The sequence below is a fragment of the Mytilus galloprovincialis genome, chromosome 1, assembly GCF_965363235.1.
Source record: "Mytilus galloprovincialis chromosome 1, xbMytGall1.hap1.1, whole genome shotgun sequence".
In the NCBI taxonomy this organism is placed as follows: Eukaryota; Metazoa; Mollusca; class Bivalvia; order Mytilida; family Mytilidae; genus Mytilus; species Mytilus galloprovincialis.
Window position 1 is genome coordinate 80,546,182 of NC_134838.1, and position 17,792 is coordinate 80,563,973.

General features: G+C 30.7%; 1 protein-coding gene across 2 annotated transcripts in view; it reads right to left on the reverse strand.

Moving 5' to 3' along the window:
* LOC143085324 (protein Wnt-5a-like) overlaps positions 1 to 16,106 on the reverse strand; it is a 54,065-nt gene extending 37,959 nt beyond the window's left edge. The window contains exons 1-2 of one of the 2 annotated variants that reach the window (XM_076261620.1): positions 15,862 to 16,106; positions 3,934 to 4,024 (exon numbers count right to left, since the gene is read on the reverse strand). The gene's annotated coding sequence lies outside the window, so the exon portion shown is untranslated. The remainder of the gene's footprint in view (positions 1 to 3,933; positions 4,025 to 15,861) is intronic. The other variant, XM_076261607.1, reaches the window with a different exon arrangement.
* Between the last annotated feature and the right edge of the window lie 1,686 nt (positions 16,107 to 17,792).

Below are 17,792 nucleotides of genomic sequence, written 5' to 3' on the forward strand. Positions count from 1 at the left end.
TTTGAAGAAACTGATCTTGAAGAATCTGTTTTATACCGGGTTTGAAAGTTGAATGATCAATGTATTGGTTTAAAAACATATAACCTAATCCTGAGTTGTCAAATATAGATTTTACAAATGACACCCATTTAAATTCACAAATACCATCAGCATGTAATTTGAAAATAAGCTTATACATAGAACTACCAAGTTTGTTTTCATTTTTAGCCATTCTACTCCAAAACGATAACATTCTTAATTTTACTTTAATTTCTAGTGGAAACCTTCCTAATTCTCCATATACCATAACATTTGGAGTACTTGATCTCACATTTAAAATTCTCTTGCAAAATTGTAGATGAACTTTTTCAATTATATCAATGTTTTCAAATCCCCATATTTCTGATCCATACAATAAAATAGGTTCGACAAGATAATCAAACAATTTAAGTTGTAGGTCAATAGGTAAATGTAAATTTCTAATCTTTGTATAAACAGCAAAAAGTGCTTTTTGCGACTATTCTACAAGCTTTTTCTTTGCACAAACAAATGACCCATTATAATTAAGCAAAAGACCAAGATATGTATAGCTATCTACAATTTCAAGAGATGTACCATCAAGTTTAAAATCAAAATCCATTTTCGATTTTCTTTTGCTAAAAACCATCACTTTAGTTTTACCAATATTCACACTAAGTTTCCACATTTTACAATAGTTTTCAAAAACTTTGAGAGCATTTTGCATTTCATCATAATTATCAGCAAAAATAACAGTGTCATCTGCATACAACAAAAAAAAAAATTTCTAAAAATACATGTAATTCATTATAACATTTTTCTTTAATTAATTCTAGAGGTAAAACATGAAGTTCTCTAAAGTAATCTTCTAAGTCATTTAGGAATATGGAAAACAAAAAAGGGGTTGTAGTATTTCCCGTGACTTAATCCAACCGGATAGTGGGATGATAAACGTTCGGAAACTAACTAGTACATACTAACATTGTTACGTCTCTTATTCATAGAGGTTTCCCCAATTTGCTACAGTACCAACCGTAGTACGAACTGGGAGCCGTTATTTAACTTTTGGAAATAATTGATGTATACACTTAATATCAACGTATGTTTTATGAATCATATACAGAATTATTTTGAGAATTTTTAGCTGTAATTTGGTACTAATTTCTTGTGGTTACTTCTTGTATTCATAATACACAATATTGTGTGCACTCGATTATGCATTCAATCAACCGTTGTAAGTAATCGTTGGTACGAAAGGTTTATAGTTGAGAGTTATTTCCCCCTAAAATTTCACAGACAAAAAGAAGCTAAATTACAAGAAATTTTAAACCTATATAAATTTTGTTCGTAATAACTTTTCATAAATATAAAGTGTTTAAGTTTTGAATTTTTAGGTAGGTTTTTAGAAAAGTTGAACAAATAAATTTTATTTTAACAAAATAAATTGACCTCAATAACAAAAACATAATGATGAACATTTAAAGCAAATTTAATAGTCAAGTGATTATAATAGACATGAACAAAGGTAGATGTGAATGTAACGGTTATATTCTCAGTCATGTTAATAAGAAATTGACTTTCTGAAGTATAATCGAGTGAATAGTGTTTAAGTATGAATAAAATGAACTTGTTATATGGCGTGATCAGATAAAACATAGTCCCTGTAGCATAGATCAGCTTCTGTTCTATATACTAGATATAAGAAGATGTGGTATGACTTCCAGTGAGACAACTCTCCATCAATGTCTCAATTTGTAAAAGTAAAACATTAAAGGTCAAAGTACGGCTTATTATCTTGAAATCTTTAATAGACAGAGAATTGCTTCAAAATCAAAAGTGATCAGCAATCCTAAATCATCAGTCGACTTGTTATAATTGTAGTTATTGTCCTTGATCGATAGAAACTTTGAATAGCAAATTTAAAAAATACAGGATCTGTGTAGATGGCATTGTCAGTTGTTTACGTATGAAAGTAATTGCCCTTAAATGGCAATGTTTTTACTTTTGTAAGTGTACAGCAAAATATGGAAGATAGAGAGAAATTGAAAAAAGAAAAATGATCAACTAACAACTGTACCCTCGGACTAAAAGTTTTTCTTAAAAAATACCCCTTAATCACCATGCTATATAAATTTTTAGAACCATGTCCTTTTATAAACACAACAGTTCATATATCTTTTTCACAGTAAGGCGAGTGAGAAAAATAAGAAACCTAGAGTTAAAGTATTTTTGGTAAGATCTTATTCATGATACATATAAACCTGAACAAATTATCTAGAAAACCTGGCCAACCGATGAAAATGATTCTTCATTTTGAGCCCAGAAATCAGTTGTCAATGGTGCAAAAACATTGTATAGCAAAATAGTATTTCCCGTAGAACAATACCAAGAGTTAGAAAGACATATTCATATTACATTAGTGCAAAAATAGCGTCAACTTATTGCCGTAATCAGTTTTTCTACCATTGCTGTACGATAAAAGGATTAATGGATGGACATTAATTAACATTATCCCTGGCAGATTATATTTACTACTCGCAAGCTCGTGCAGTACACAACTTTACTCGCAATATTTAATGATATAATAATAAACGAACAAGATGAAATAACATCGTAATGATAAATATTTCGACTCAAGAAATGAATTTCGTTAGTGTCATAAAATTTATATTCTTAATAAGTAATATAATCAACAACTTTTTTCTAATGATTACATCCACCCCGGAAAGTTCAGTGACAAAATATAAGGAAAAAGATAGATCGATATTTGTATAAAGTGTGTTGCGTTTCAGAAAAATGTTGCTGCAATGACTGAAAAGATAACTTAATTAATAATAATTGGTTTTAATGAGAAGTCAACACAACTGTGAACACAATTTTGCCATTTTAACGTATACTAGTTATGATGACACCAGTAAGATATTATTAAAGAACAATTTCTAATTATTCAAAATTCTATTTAAGTATTAGAAAACATTCTTTATTCTATTTTTTTCTAAACATACACAAAACAAAATCAAAGCCAAACAAACAGAAACGCAAATCTATGTTTAGAAGCTAAAGGTCGAGGCAACTCAGTTCAAGTAAGGACTGTTTGATTCATTCTCTTGTGCCCAACATAAATATTCTCGTATAAAATCACGAACAAAGTGTTCTAGAAGCAGTGAAATCGTATTCAAATAAAAGATTATGTTTTTTATCGCTGATGTGCAATTCGATTTCTTTAATTCATCATGAAGAATACAATATTATCATGCATTAAAAACTGCACCAACGGTTGTGTTAAGTACCAACCGTACCTGATACGTAGCAAATCCGGATACCTCTATTAGAAAAATATGGCTTCATAGAAATTATTTTGACTGGTTCCTTGAATATACTTCTACATTTGTAAGTTAAAAGGTAACCAGCATTTCTTTTAAATTAGAAACTTTTCTTGGAGGTCTTGTTACAAAGTGAACAAAAAATACAAGCGTAATAAAGACAGAAACAATCTTTCTCTGATCATTCCAAGTGTAATTAAGACTGTGGTTCATTAAGATTGAGGGTAATAAATTCTTTTCCACAATCATTTTATGTCATGAAAGCATGTTTGTTAAAAGATAAGGGTACGAAAAAAGACGTGCATTTGTTACATGTACAAGTGCATTTATTGATGCTGACTTACGAAACTTTGTCAAAAATGGTTTCATCCTAATTCCAATTAAGCATACTGCATATTTCATAGACATTTTATAGATTGGTTTAATTGAATACGAATGTTACACAGCTTTTAAAATTTAATGCGTTTTTGTGAAAATGTTTTGCTCATGAAATGAAATATATTTATGATTAATTATTTTCAAGTGTACGTGAATTGATATGAAATAGTGCCAAAAGATCAAACCAGAAAATAACGCTTTAATGAAAAGTGAGAGAGAGAGAGAGAACACTCACCCAATGAAAACTGGGGTTCACTCGCGTGCACGCTTTACTCAGTTCTCGGGAGTATACAATCTGTGCTCGAAACACTTTGTGACAACAACACCTGAAAGCGAGATTCTTAAGATAATTTCAACTCTCAGAATGTCTTCTGTTCATAGCATTGTCAATTATAAACAAAGCATAATATGTGTTGAACCTAAACTCAGTTTTCAATTCTGTTTTGAGTACATTGATTGGGTTTACAGTTTAACATATGCAATGACTTAATAGGCACCATTTATATACAAAGAGTGACTAAGCTACTTTTTCCAGATAGTCTTAAAGTCCCTCAATAACAATTTCAAATAACAATATAAAACGATGATTCAGGACAACTATCTAAAACACGTTAATGAATTAGAGAATGACTCCAACATCAAATTCTTCAATATACTTAATGAAATGAAACCACGCTTATTTCCAAAGCTTGTTAAAAAAGCAATATAAAGGAGTATATACATGTATTAAATCTCGATTGTCAACTAGATTCACAATGTGTCATCTGAATGTGTCATTAGAAATAAACATTGATTCAATCTAGACCTATTCTAAACAATACCGACTTTTAGAGATGATGTCATCCATTGTATATTTCAGTTCCACTGCACATAAGTGACGAATTGGAAGTAATTAATTTGTGAATTAAAAAGACCTTGACATTGTGGTCAATGCTAATTAGACATTTGAACGAATTTATAATCATGCATACCTTTTTTGTCAATTAATATTACCTTGCTAAGTGCATATATGCATATTTACATTTTGATACGACGAGAACAATACCAATTGTTTTCATATCAAACGTTTGTGGTTTTATTGATTCGTAGTTTATGAGCCAAACGGAAGAAATAAATACTTTATTAGTTGTTCGAAAGATTTAAACCGCATGCTTTTCGAAATGAATTGCAATAGTTGATTCAAATAATATGCTTGATAGGAATGGTAATGTAAAAGTCATATCAAGTGTATACAGAAACGTCTGGACAAAACTACGGAAGCCCTGGAGTGCACAAGTTGTGTAACTTGTGCGCACAAGATAGTTACTTATCCGCGCAAGATAATAACTTGTGCGCGCAAGTTAGTAACTTGTGCGTGCAAGTTAAAAAAATTTTTTGCATGGCACTCCAGGGCTTCCGTAAAACAGAAACATCTACTTGTTCAAAAAAATATACTGTGCGTTGGTTTTTTCTACATTGACTAGAGGTATTAAAAGGGGGGGTGAGATTGCACAAAACTTGTTTAACCTCGCTGCATTTTTGTCAGGAGCCTCTCGTCTTTGCTAGTTTTTTTTTTATGTTTACTTGATTTTAGTTCATTTAAATATGTTTTGGAGTTTACAATGACGTCCATTTTTACTGAACAATTACACACTTTTATTACAAGAGCAAGCTGAGGATCACCACCGGGTGCGGGATTTTCTCGCTGCGTTGAAGACGAATTGGTTGTCTTCGGCTGTTGTCTGCTTTTTGGTCGGGTTGTTGTCTTTTTGACATATTACCTCTTTCCATTTTCAATTTTATTAACGATATCTAATAGAAACATTTGACTGAAGAACGCATTTTGTATATATCTCCTATAAACCATATGTTATAATGTAAAAGAATGGTCGTCCAGTGGCCAGTGTTTTAGCCAAAAGGTGGATTCAAGTCGAAGATGCAGAGAGGATCAATTAGATCAATGTTTGGGGTATCTTACCTCTGATGATCGATCGCGAATAAAAAACAAATAAAATAATTTCAGCTATGATTAAAATTGAGAATGGAAATGGGGAATGTGTCAAAGAGACAACAACCCGACCAAATAAAAAACAACAGCAGAGGGTCACCAACAGGTCTTCAATGTAGCGAGAAATTCCCGCACCCGGAGGCGTCCTTCAGCTGGCCCCTAAACCATTTATTTAAAAAAAATCTGCCTTGTGAGATTTGAATATCGATAAAATTGTTGTATTAAGTATATTCGATCAGAATTACTAAGATAAAATTGTTGTATTAAGTATATTCGATCAGAATTACTAAGATAAAATTGTTGTATTAAGTATATTCGATCAGAATTACTAAGATAAAATTGTTGTATTAAGTATATTCGATCAGAATTACTAAGATAAAATTGTTGTATTAAGTATATTCGATCAGAATTACTAAGATAAAATTGTTGTATTAAGTATATTCGATCAGAATTACTAAGATAAAATTGTTGTATTAAGTATATTCGATCAGAATTACTAAGATAAAATTGTTGTATTAAGTATATTCGATCAGAATTACTAAGATAAAATTGTTGTATTAAGTATATTCGATCAGAATTACTAAGATAAAATTGTTGTATTAAGTATATTCGATCAGAATTACTAAGATAAAATTGTTGTATTAAGTATATTCGATCAGAATTACTAAGATAAAATTGTTGTATTAAGTATATTCGATCAGAATTACTAAGATAAAATTGTTGTATTAAGTATATTCGATCAGAATTACTAAGATAAAATTGTTGTATTAAGTATATTCGATCAGAATTACTAAGATAAAATTGTTGTATTAAGTATATTCGATCAGAATTACTAAGATAAAATTGTTGTATTAAGTATATTCGATCAGAATTACTAAGATAAAATTGTTGTATTAAGTATATTCGATCAGAATTACTAAGATAAAATTGTTGTATTAAGTATATTCAATCAGAATTACTAAGATAAAATTGTTGTATTAAGTATATTCGATCAGAATTACTAAGATAAAATTGTTGTATTAAGTATATTCGATCAGAATTACTAAGATAAAATTGTTGTATTAAGTATATTCGATCAGAATTACTAAAAATTCTATTCGATCAGAATTACTAAGAATTCTATAATGTATTAAGTATATTCGATCAGAATTACTAAAAATTCTATAATGTATTTATTTGAATTATGAATTTAGTACATCTGTATTTACTCAAGTCTAATTAGCTCCAAAAATTTGCATGTCCAAGTGCGTCTTCCATTATATTTTCGTCTCAGAACCGATTTTTTTTTTTTTTTTTTTCGATGCTCTTCAATTACGTTTTAATTTGGCTTCCAACTGTTATGATTTGAGTGCAACTAGTGAGACTTATGCAGACAAAATCTTCGTCTGGTGAACGAAATGATAAGCTGGTATCGTCAAAGAGTTGTTCCAAACGATTCTTAACAAGTGTCCCAAGTTCTTTCACCGTAATTCTGTATCGAAACAATCTTGAAATTTATGACCATTTTATGTTTCTGTTGTTTTAATTTTTAAAATATCTCTTACGTTTTAGTAAATTTTATCACAGTACAATTTAACGAAAGCTTGAGTTTCTGGATAATTTCACGCTTCATTTAGACGATGTAGGTGGCTTTTCACCAAAGTGTTTATTTATCAAGCGCCACTGGAGTACTGAAATGCTAAATACTATTCAAAACCTCACAGACAATTTCAAGATTTAGGATTTGCATAGCATAGGAATAATAATATTGATAATAACAATATACTACTAATAAAATCACATAATAAAATTAATAATAAAATCCTTGATGAGAATACGGAAGCGTATTAGCGCCACACATTTTTTTTTTTTTTTTATTATTTTTCTTCTTATGTTTGCGTTATAACGCAAACCTTTGCGTTGTAACGCAAACATTTGCGATATAACGCAAACATTTGCGTTATAACGCAAACCTTTTGCGTTATAACGCAAACCTTTTGCGTTATAACGCAAACATCTTTATTTCAATTATTCATTAAGTTTTGTATATATGTCCGTCTGTCATTCATTTCGGATGTGATTTACTAGTAGATAAAAAAAGAAACATACATACAAGGCCAAATCATTATAATAAATATGCATAGGAATAATGGAATAATTGAAGTGCAATTATACATAAATTAAGACTGATTTGTGCATCAGAAAAGTATATAATTTAACAAGAAAATAGATATAGTATATAGTCATATTAAAATTGAAAGATCAAAAATAATGTCATACAATTGTGAAACCTCCAATTCAAATAGACAAAATGATCTTTCTGCTTTAAAATGAATTATTAATAAGGAAACATTTTTTTTTAAATCTCAGAATATGATCAAGATTCTTTGATAGAAAGTCATTGAATTTTCATTTCAATATAATGAAGTATTTTTAAGATGCTTGGGTAGCAATTTGAATAGAGAGAACATAATTTTATTAATAAAACATCTTCATTCTATACATTTATTGCCAAAGGGTAGCTTGTTTGAATGTAACCTACTTTACACAGTTCTCAAACAAGAGCTTACTTTGGAAGTATATTTATATTCGGTTATAGCTATATTAGCAGGGTTGATTTTTTTCTTAGGTATAACCTCAATTTACTCAATTTTCTTTGTAATATATATACTAGTAGTAACTTGGATATCGTTTTTGGGGACCTTTATAGTTTGTTGTTTAGTGTGAGCCAATGCTCCGTGTTGAAGACCGTAATTCGGCCTATGATGGTTTACTTTTACGAATAGTGACTTAGATGGAGAGTTTTCTTATTGGCACTCATACCACATCTTCTTATATTATTCTGCTCATTATTAGTCATTGATATGATCTAATTATTCAAGCAGTTTACTTTGCAATTACTACAAAGGTGATCAATTTTATTATATCCAGCCTCCTCCATTAAAAACTACTGTTTCCTTTGAATCTTAAATAAGAAATAAGATAAAACAAATGTTTGCGTTATAACGCAAAGGTTTGCGTTATATCGCAACTGTTTGCGTTAAAACGCAAAGGTTTGCGTTATATCGCAAAGGTTTGCGTTATATCGCAAAGGTTTGCGTTATAACGCAAAGGTTTGCGTTATAACGCAAAAGGTTTGCGTTAACGCAAAGGTTTGCGTTATAACGCAAAGGTTTGCGTTAAACGCAAAGGTTTGCGTTATATCGCAAAGGTTTGCGTTATAACGCAAATGTTTGCGTTACAACGCAAAGGTTTGCGTTATAACGCAAACATAGGAAGAAAAATAAAAAAAAAAATGTGTGGCGCTAATACGCTTCCGTATGAAAATAAAAATCTGATTCTTAATATTCCTACTACAAAAGTTCTGATGCGATTGAAAAATATAGAAAAATAAAGTCTTATAAACACGGTCGTATTGTGTAACGCTTTCTCAAGTTGACTCCAATCAACTACCTACAGCGCAACTACATGTAGCACTCCCAAAATTATAAGCTTATTTAATTTACTCATCTGAGTTCGGGTTTTTATAGAGACTACTGAGAAAAAAATTAATCATATTTATTTACAATAAAATTTCTAGAAACTTCTATCCCTATTACCGATGCCATTGTGGTCCTTTATTGAAACGATAATTTGTCACTAAAATTTATAATTTAACAAGATAAAGTGGCACCAGAAATTAACAGCTACCATCTTAGAGATTATATTCCCTCGTTCGTTAAGATTTCTCTACATCTGATCTCAAATTCTTATGCTTTAATTGGGAGTACACATACTGTATTGTGGAGCTTAGAAATGTTCAACTCATATGCAAACGAAGTCGCAATATAATTACTGATAAAATGAAAAAAGTAGATACAAATAATTCAAATAAAAAATAGTGTCGTTTGTCTGAATGGATATACCTTTTTTTACTAATGTCCGTTAATCGTTTCAAATAAATGATAATGATCTTTTGGGCAACATAAAGGAGCTTTTATCAATTTCTTCTGGTGTGGTAGTAATTGATATCATCTCGAAGTTACTGAATGAATTGTTACTCGTGTTTTTTCATTGTTCCTCTGAGATCCATCGTAGTGGCAAAGCTTTAAAAATCAATTCTAAATCACAGATTGCAAATTATTTTTAATAACAGCATACTTTTTAAGAAAGCATGTAACTTCACTTTTGGAGGCTCAGAATGAAGATTCGTCTTTTCCATAGAAAAGGTCTTAAGCCATTATAATAAAAGAGGCAACAACCCGACCAAAGAGCAGACAACAGCTGAAGTAGTTATCAAAGGTACCAGGATTATAATTTAGTACGTCTGACGCGCTTTTCGTCTACATAAAAAATCAGTGACGCTTATATCAAAATATTTATAAAGCCAAACAAGTACAAAGTTGAAGAGCATTGAGGATCCAAAATTCCAAAAAAATGTGGCAAATACGGTTAAGGTAACTATGCCTGGGATAAGAAAATCCTTAGTTTTTTTCGAAATATTCAAAGATTTGTAAACAGGAAATTTATAAAAAAAAGACCACATTATTGATATTCATGTCAACACAAAAATGTTGACTACTGGGCTGGTGATACCCTCGGGGACGAAACGTCCACCAGCAGTGGCATCGACCCAGTGGTGTAAATAGTTATCAAAGGTACCAGGATTATAATTTAGTACGCCAGACGCCATCATTGTGTCTTCAACGCAGCGCCGAGAAACTCTCGCACCCGGAGGCGTGCTTCAGCTGCATGGCCCCTAAACAAAAACGTATACAATGTATACTAGTTCAGTGATAATGGACGTTATACCAAACTCCGAATTATACACAAGATACTAAAATTAAAAATCATACAAGACTAACAAAGGCCAGAGGCTCCTGACTTGGGACAGGCGCACAAAGTTTGTTTTTATTCGTCATAATTTACAGATATTTATGCCTCTTCGTATCATAACTGCTACGCACTATCAATCTTTTTTTTTTCGATTAGTCAATAGATTGTACAAATTTGAAACAAACATCATTATAAATCCTTTAAACGTTTGGAATTGTTGCGTCAGTAGTAATGCTAATGGCAATCAAGAAGTAATACATGCTTCAAAAATTGTCTTGAAGAGAAAGAAAAACCAACATCATGATAATTTATAGTTATATTATTGACATTATTACAAACGAAACAAAATGAACAATCTACTCCAAGATGAAAACGATATCTTTGCCATTAATGTCCCACTCTACATCAAAACAAAAGGAAAAACTTGTATCGGTTTAATTTATGAGGTAAAAAGTATTTGTATTTTGACTTTATCAAAGTGAATGCTTCTGTTTGTTGGTTTGAGAGCATTGGAATGGCCAAATATAGACAACCTTTTAGACTTTAGTAAAGACGTAATGCCTGTTATGTAAGACTGATATCAAAGCAGCTAAGCACCCACTGCTAGATTCCAAGAGTAAATAAAACAGTTGCCTTCAAAAATGAAATTTCTTTCATGCATTTTATTACGTATAACGTCCTATCCTTGTCTTCAATAAATCAAATGATGATCAGATCCAGTAAACGATACCAGGTTAGATCTATACTTGAGGGCCTACTCATCCAGAAGTAGCACTCAACGACAACTAATATTTCTCAATGGTGGTTTTTAAGGCTGAACGGAAGTGCTCATCGTTAATTTATATTCTTCAATGGTGGTTTTGATTAAAAGCCTCAGTAAGTGTTTTTATTGTTGTTAAATGGTTGTAACTAATAGCACTCCCGTCAATTACATTATGCTAAACAAGAGAGAGATCATGTATGTGTTTTATTTTTACATCTAAACAGAATCATTGAAGCGCTTTGAATACTAAAAAAAGTTGGTGCTCAATTAATGGTACAAATAAAAATGTTTTCACATGAAGTCATATTCACTCGGTTTTATTTACAGCTTCTTAAGTTACTCTATAAAATGATGAAAATAAAACTGAAAAGGTGATAAACTTGTGTATGATTATCCGATAGCTAGTTATAACCCGAAGCGCTATATGGTTTGACAATTTTAGAGAATACATCGTTCTACTATTTTGAAATAGTCAATTAAACATATATATAATAAAAGTTTTAAAACGTTAAAGTTTCAGTACAAGGCCTAGATGCGGGAGGGAAAATTGAACATATGATAGTACAAAGCCATTAATGTACTTGATATATGGCATGCAATTACTATAATGTAAAGAGGAAACTTTAAGTTTGCTTATTAATTTTTCTTTTTTCATAATTAATATCATGTTCTATTCAAAATCATCTTCAGATGGATAAATATCCCCCACAAAAAACAACTTTTCAATTATTAGGTGTTTCCTGTTTAATAACTAAATAATACAGCGAAAATCAGTCGAAAGATACGTATGCGTTGCTCGTTTTGGTCCATTAAAACCTTCTGAATCCATGACAGTCTGTCCACCAAAAGTTCTGTTTTATATAAAGTGTTGGATTGAGTTGGATTTTTCATTTGTGGGATTTGTTTGGTAAGGAAATACATGTACGTCCAGTTGGTGCGTTTAGAGAAGACTACACATGTATATATATGATATAAAAATTGTTGTAATCTGTCTTTTTGTTCTGTTTATAAATTGCATTTAGATTTGACAAACATACATTATAAATGTACATATATAGTATCTGGAGTGATAATCTTTAAATCAAAGATGATGATGATGATGAAATTGGTGTTTAACGTCCAGCGGCATATTAAAAGCGTATTCAGGGCGAGAACATGTTAATTTAATATGAATATTTACCGTTTTGCACTGGACTAGACCAACCCTCTGAGCCAGATTTTTATAAACGTGCTAATTTACAAGCAGGAAGACACACTTGCAATGTTTTAAAGGTTCTTAAATGCTTCAACGAGCAACCATCATGAATTTTTTTTGCTGCACGAGGTGAGGTAATAAACGTCCCCATATCGACCATAGACGTGGCAGCGTATTTATATAGCCTGTATTACCAAACTGACGCCTGCTTCTGTCGTAATGAACGAAGTACAGGGATGACCCTATGTCTTTTCTTATTCACCCCTTGGGATGTGGGTGTAACTAAGGATACATGTATCATGGAAAATAATATTATATTTTTTTTGTTTTTTTTTCTAATCTAACGTAAATAACTTCGTGTTTGCAGGATTAAGAGAATGTTCCTATATCAAATAACATTTTTGCTTTATATTTCTTCTTCGCGTAGATTTTTTTACATCCACTTACAGATAACTTCGGCCGATTCATATAACACGTTCTGTAACACACTGTGTATTCCGATCCAAAAAATTCCAGATTTAGGTTCGGGATACCAAGTGTATTTTTGGCATCAAATAACTCAAAATATATTAACTGTAAAGTTGATATTCTTCTGTCTTTTTGAAGTTATCAGATCAAAATAAGGTTTTAAATTCCTTTTTAAAATATTACATAATGTTATTCTAATTTTACTATACCTTGGCATTAATGGGTATAGATTTAACCGATATTTGCTAATTTGATAAAATATGACTGTCTTAATCATAAAAAATTTGAACGAGCTTATTATGCTTTCAAAATCATAAGATAGATTGGCTATTAGTCAGTATCCTTGAATATTTTAGCTATTTATATATCAATTATGTTGTATAAAACGTTATAAACCACATTGTATATGCTAATTTTTTGTCATGACTAGCATAAGTATTAATATTTTACTCTAATAAAATGCCGATGTGTAATTCATTCATGTTTCAATTTTTCAACATAAATCTCGCAAACTAACAGGTGTTAAATTTTCTACACATAAATTTCCGAGTTCAATTTTAAAATTAAAATAGCCTAGTTCTCTTGCCTTTGTAGGTATTGTAGTTGAAATGGTTGGACATGCAACTATGGAAATATTATATACTATATTCTTGTTAATATGAAAAGAGATGTGTTGTGATTGACAATGAGACAACAAATCAAACAAGGACAACGAAGGTAAGGATGTAAACAACGCATGCCCTCAACAATGATCAAAACCGAAACCGTATAGTAGGCTATAAAAATATCAAAATTTAAAACCAAAGGTCTGATTTTAGCTAAAATCATTAAAATTGACAACCAACGACAACTTCTGGACGACCGTATAATAGAATAGAAAATAGAAACTGGGAATATGCCAAAGAGACAACAATCCGACCAAACAGCCGATACTAACTCAAGGCCACAATGGGTTTTCAACGCCGTGTAAAAATCGCACGCACGGAGATGGGCTTCGACTGTATGCACAACTTAGAAAGTTTTTGGGTAAAAGAGAAGTGATATAGTTTAAGTCATCCGAGTTCATGTTTAACCGAGTAGTAAAACATAAAGCGAAGTGCAAAAATAAAATATGAACTTTTTTTCATGAAACCTGATACTTTGCAGTTTATTTTATACTACATCGAAGTTTTACCACCAATTCTAGACGATACTAAACTGTGAGAATCCAGGCAGTATTGCATATAAACTATTGATTTGAATGTAAAATTCTCAGCTTATATACATGTAAACATTCAATCAATTAAAAAGAAGAACCAATCTGCTAAGGCAAGTTGACCTTCCAAGTTTTTTTCTGTTTTGTTTATAGACTTTTCAGGTTAATTGTCCAAAAGTTTAAGGTGTTTAACTTCCAATATTGAGTGTACCAGATGAAGGTTCATTGTACATGTATAAAGCTAGCCACGTACACTGAAATCATACGAAACCATACATGTAATTCCTTTTTAAATCATTAATGTTATGTTTGTATGACGTATGACTGGCTAATTTATCAGATGATTGATTTATTTTACATATTTATTGTATCTATTAAATACAAGGACAAACGTGCAAAATCTATCTCACTGTTTGAAATTAAATAGAGATTTATCAAATTGCATGTAAAAGTCTTGTTTTTCTTTCTATTCTTTTTGTTAATCAATTCACAAGAAGTATTTATAGATTCACTATATTAGTAATGGTATCTTTGTGGATGAATTCAACTTGATAATCAAGTTGTCGCCAACAAAGTGTGGTTTCCTAATTCGATTAACGTCACAAAGTCTTTCCCGAATTTAGAAGGAAGGACACCAGACTTTTATAAACAGCTTTCTTCTGAAGGCGACGTTTGGAGACTACTTCTTAAACCTATATTTCTAATAATCAAAATGTAGAGAACCAGTATATCGGTCTATATCTATTATCTTAATAACTTCCAGTGGCAAATATCTCATCAATATAGAGTGTGGCAATCATTTGAAAAATTGTTATCTATATCACGGTTAGATTCAGGGGTCACTTTCAGACTGTTTATTATCTTAATAACTTCCAGTGGCAAATATCTCATCTATATAGCGTATGGCTATCAGTTGAAATATTGTAAATTGTATGAAGGCTAAATTCCGGAGTGACTTCGGACAACTTAATCCATAAATAAGTCCACTGAACATCGTAAAGTGATCAAGTGACGACAGGTGGTGTTAGAATACCAGTAAAAAAATAACCAGTTAACAAAACATATCAAGTTGGGAACATAAAATCGGTCCAATGATCTTAAATAATTATGCAAATTGTAAAATTGTATACCTATTTTTTCTCGACTGTTCTCTCATTTTAACATATTTTAACTAAAAAACATGCGGAAATTGAGAAAATATGAGAAAATCTGTAGACAATGGAAAATGAATGTATATCAATTTATTGATACGAAAAATGTGCATTAATTTCCCAAACGGTTTAGCTATCTCATCATTACACTTAACATATAACTAACTGGAATGTCGAAAACGCAGTTTTATTGATTTTTCAAATAATTAAATATGTTGAAACAGTCGGGAATATTTTCGGAAGGTTTCTGTATCTTGGGCGATAAAAATCAACTGTCATTGTTTTATTGACAAAACATGGATTCAATTACTTTGGGATTTTTGTATTTTATACCTGTAACCAGGTAAAATTTATTGTCAACTTTTACCTTGAAGCATACTCTCTTATCGTATATTGCACATACAGGCAACTTTAAATTTAAGGAGAATAAAAATGCAAATGTAAAGTAATTAATATATAAATGTGAATCTATAAATCTTTGATGGCTTCTTGTTAAAAAGCATAAACAATTTTTAAATACGAATAGATTTTTTTTATGAGATTGTGTAACATAATATGTCAAACCACAAATGTTTACTTGATAAACACGTGAAATAAAGTTTCTACTTACCAAAATATATATTTTAACGTTATATATAAGCCAAATGCAGTTTAATCGGCTGGCATCGAAGTCCACAGAATATGAAAATATAATCCCTGTTTATTGAACATTTCAAAAACTAAAATGTATCTTAAGAAATTTTTACTGTTTGATCAAAACTCTTCCATGTGAAACACATCAACACTGAAAACATATTAAATTGACAGGACAACTTTACGACAAAAATGATGTCCAATTGACTAGCAGCTTGATTGACACTTTTCTTTTCGGTTTTTGGTTGGATGAAAAATGACTATAATAACTAGGTGGTATATATCATAGATCTTAATCTTCAATGAACTCTGACCCTTCCCCCTTAGCAATTTAACAGTATTTTTGACATGTTGAGTTCATACTTTTTTAAGTTTTTATATTAGCAATTATTTGTTGGTTTTCAAAAGGTAATTCTGTAAATATCAACCCCAATTTAGAGAAAAATGGAGTCTTTTTTGTAACCCGAGACACTAAGAAATAATTGAGGTTGAAAAGATAATACACCTATCATAATCTGGCTTTAGAAACTGTTGTTCTCAAAACAGTCTTGGGGTCATTTATTTTTCAATGTATACAAATTGACAACTCTTTTTTGGATTAATTATCTGTTGCTATTATTTAAGTTTTTATTTATTATCTATAAAAATAATTGCATGCATAATGAATCAATTAAAATTGCAAACTTGAATTAATGAAAATTTGTGCAACAATGCACTTTTATGCACCGCGTCTTCCTGTTGGTCCAATACATAATGCAAGTAGGTTTTACAAATCAAAGTAGGTATTCTCTTCATTCATAAAAATGAACAATAGTGAGACAGTAGTTTAACAATAACATATCCAATATTACCGTACTCAAAGTTGTAACAGTATTACGTCGCTAATCATATTTCATTATACAAATTGTACAGGATTTATAAGCTATTTTATAGCCATCAATATATATTTTCAAATAAAAGAAGTAAAATATATCAACAGATTAAAAAGGAATTGGGCTAAATTAAAATTGTGTGACAACATTTACAATTGAAAAATAAAATAACGGGTAAAGAGAGTATCATTTGCTACTAAGGTATTTTTTTTTTATCCAAATAGCAATAAATATAGACAGCTTGACAAACAATACTAACCATGAACAAGAGAAAGGTCAGCAACCAAACTACACAAGGCAAGGTTTTAACACGCATACGCACATTTATGGACAACTGTTTATACATTATGTCAAGCTCAAATTTGTCAAGAGACGAGCAAAGTTGCAGATAAAATTAATCAAATACTATCAAAGATCAACCATAAACACCAAAACCAGTTTTTGATAATACGAAATTAGAATGCGCATGAGTACATGAATGTCCCAACTTCAGCTCGTCAATTTTCAAGCTATAGAAATAGGCTTAACTCTAGAACGGCAAATCACTCACAACCAGAATTCAAACTCCTGTCTGAGAGTTGTTATTCTAAGCCTTGTGTAGGAGTTTCATAACATTTGCATGTGGCAAACTAAAGTTGGAGTAGGAAAACGAAAATAGGACGGACTTGAAGGACTAACGGACGGCTAACACTTAATGCCCCCGTTGCCTACAATTGGGACATAAAATGGAACTGTGGTGCAATTATATTGTTAATTCGACATATTTATTGATATGTCGAATAAATGGCATTAAACACAATGGCTTTCATTGGCTTTTATAATTGCAACATTGTAATTTTGAAATAATATATATTTGTCATTGAAAAATATTAATCTAAAATGAAATATAGCATGCATTAAAATTTAAAAAATATTTTCGAAAATAAAAGGGATAAAGGGCATTTTTTCATTTCTAGTCAAAATTGTTTCAGTGTTTTCTTTTAAAGCCGACTATACGGTATATGTTTTTCTAGTTCCGCGCAGTGACCTATTGCTC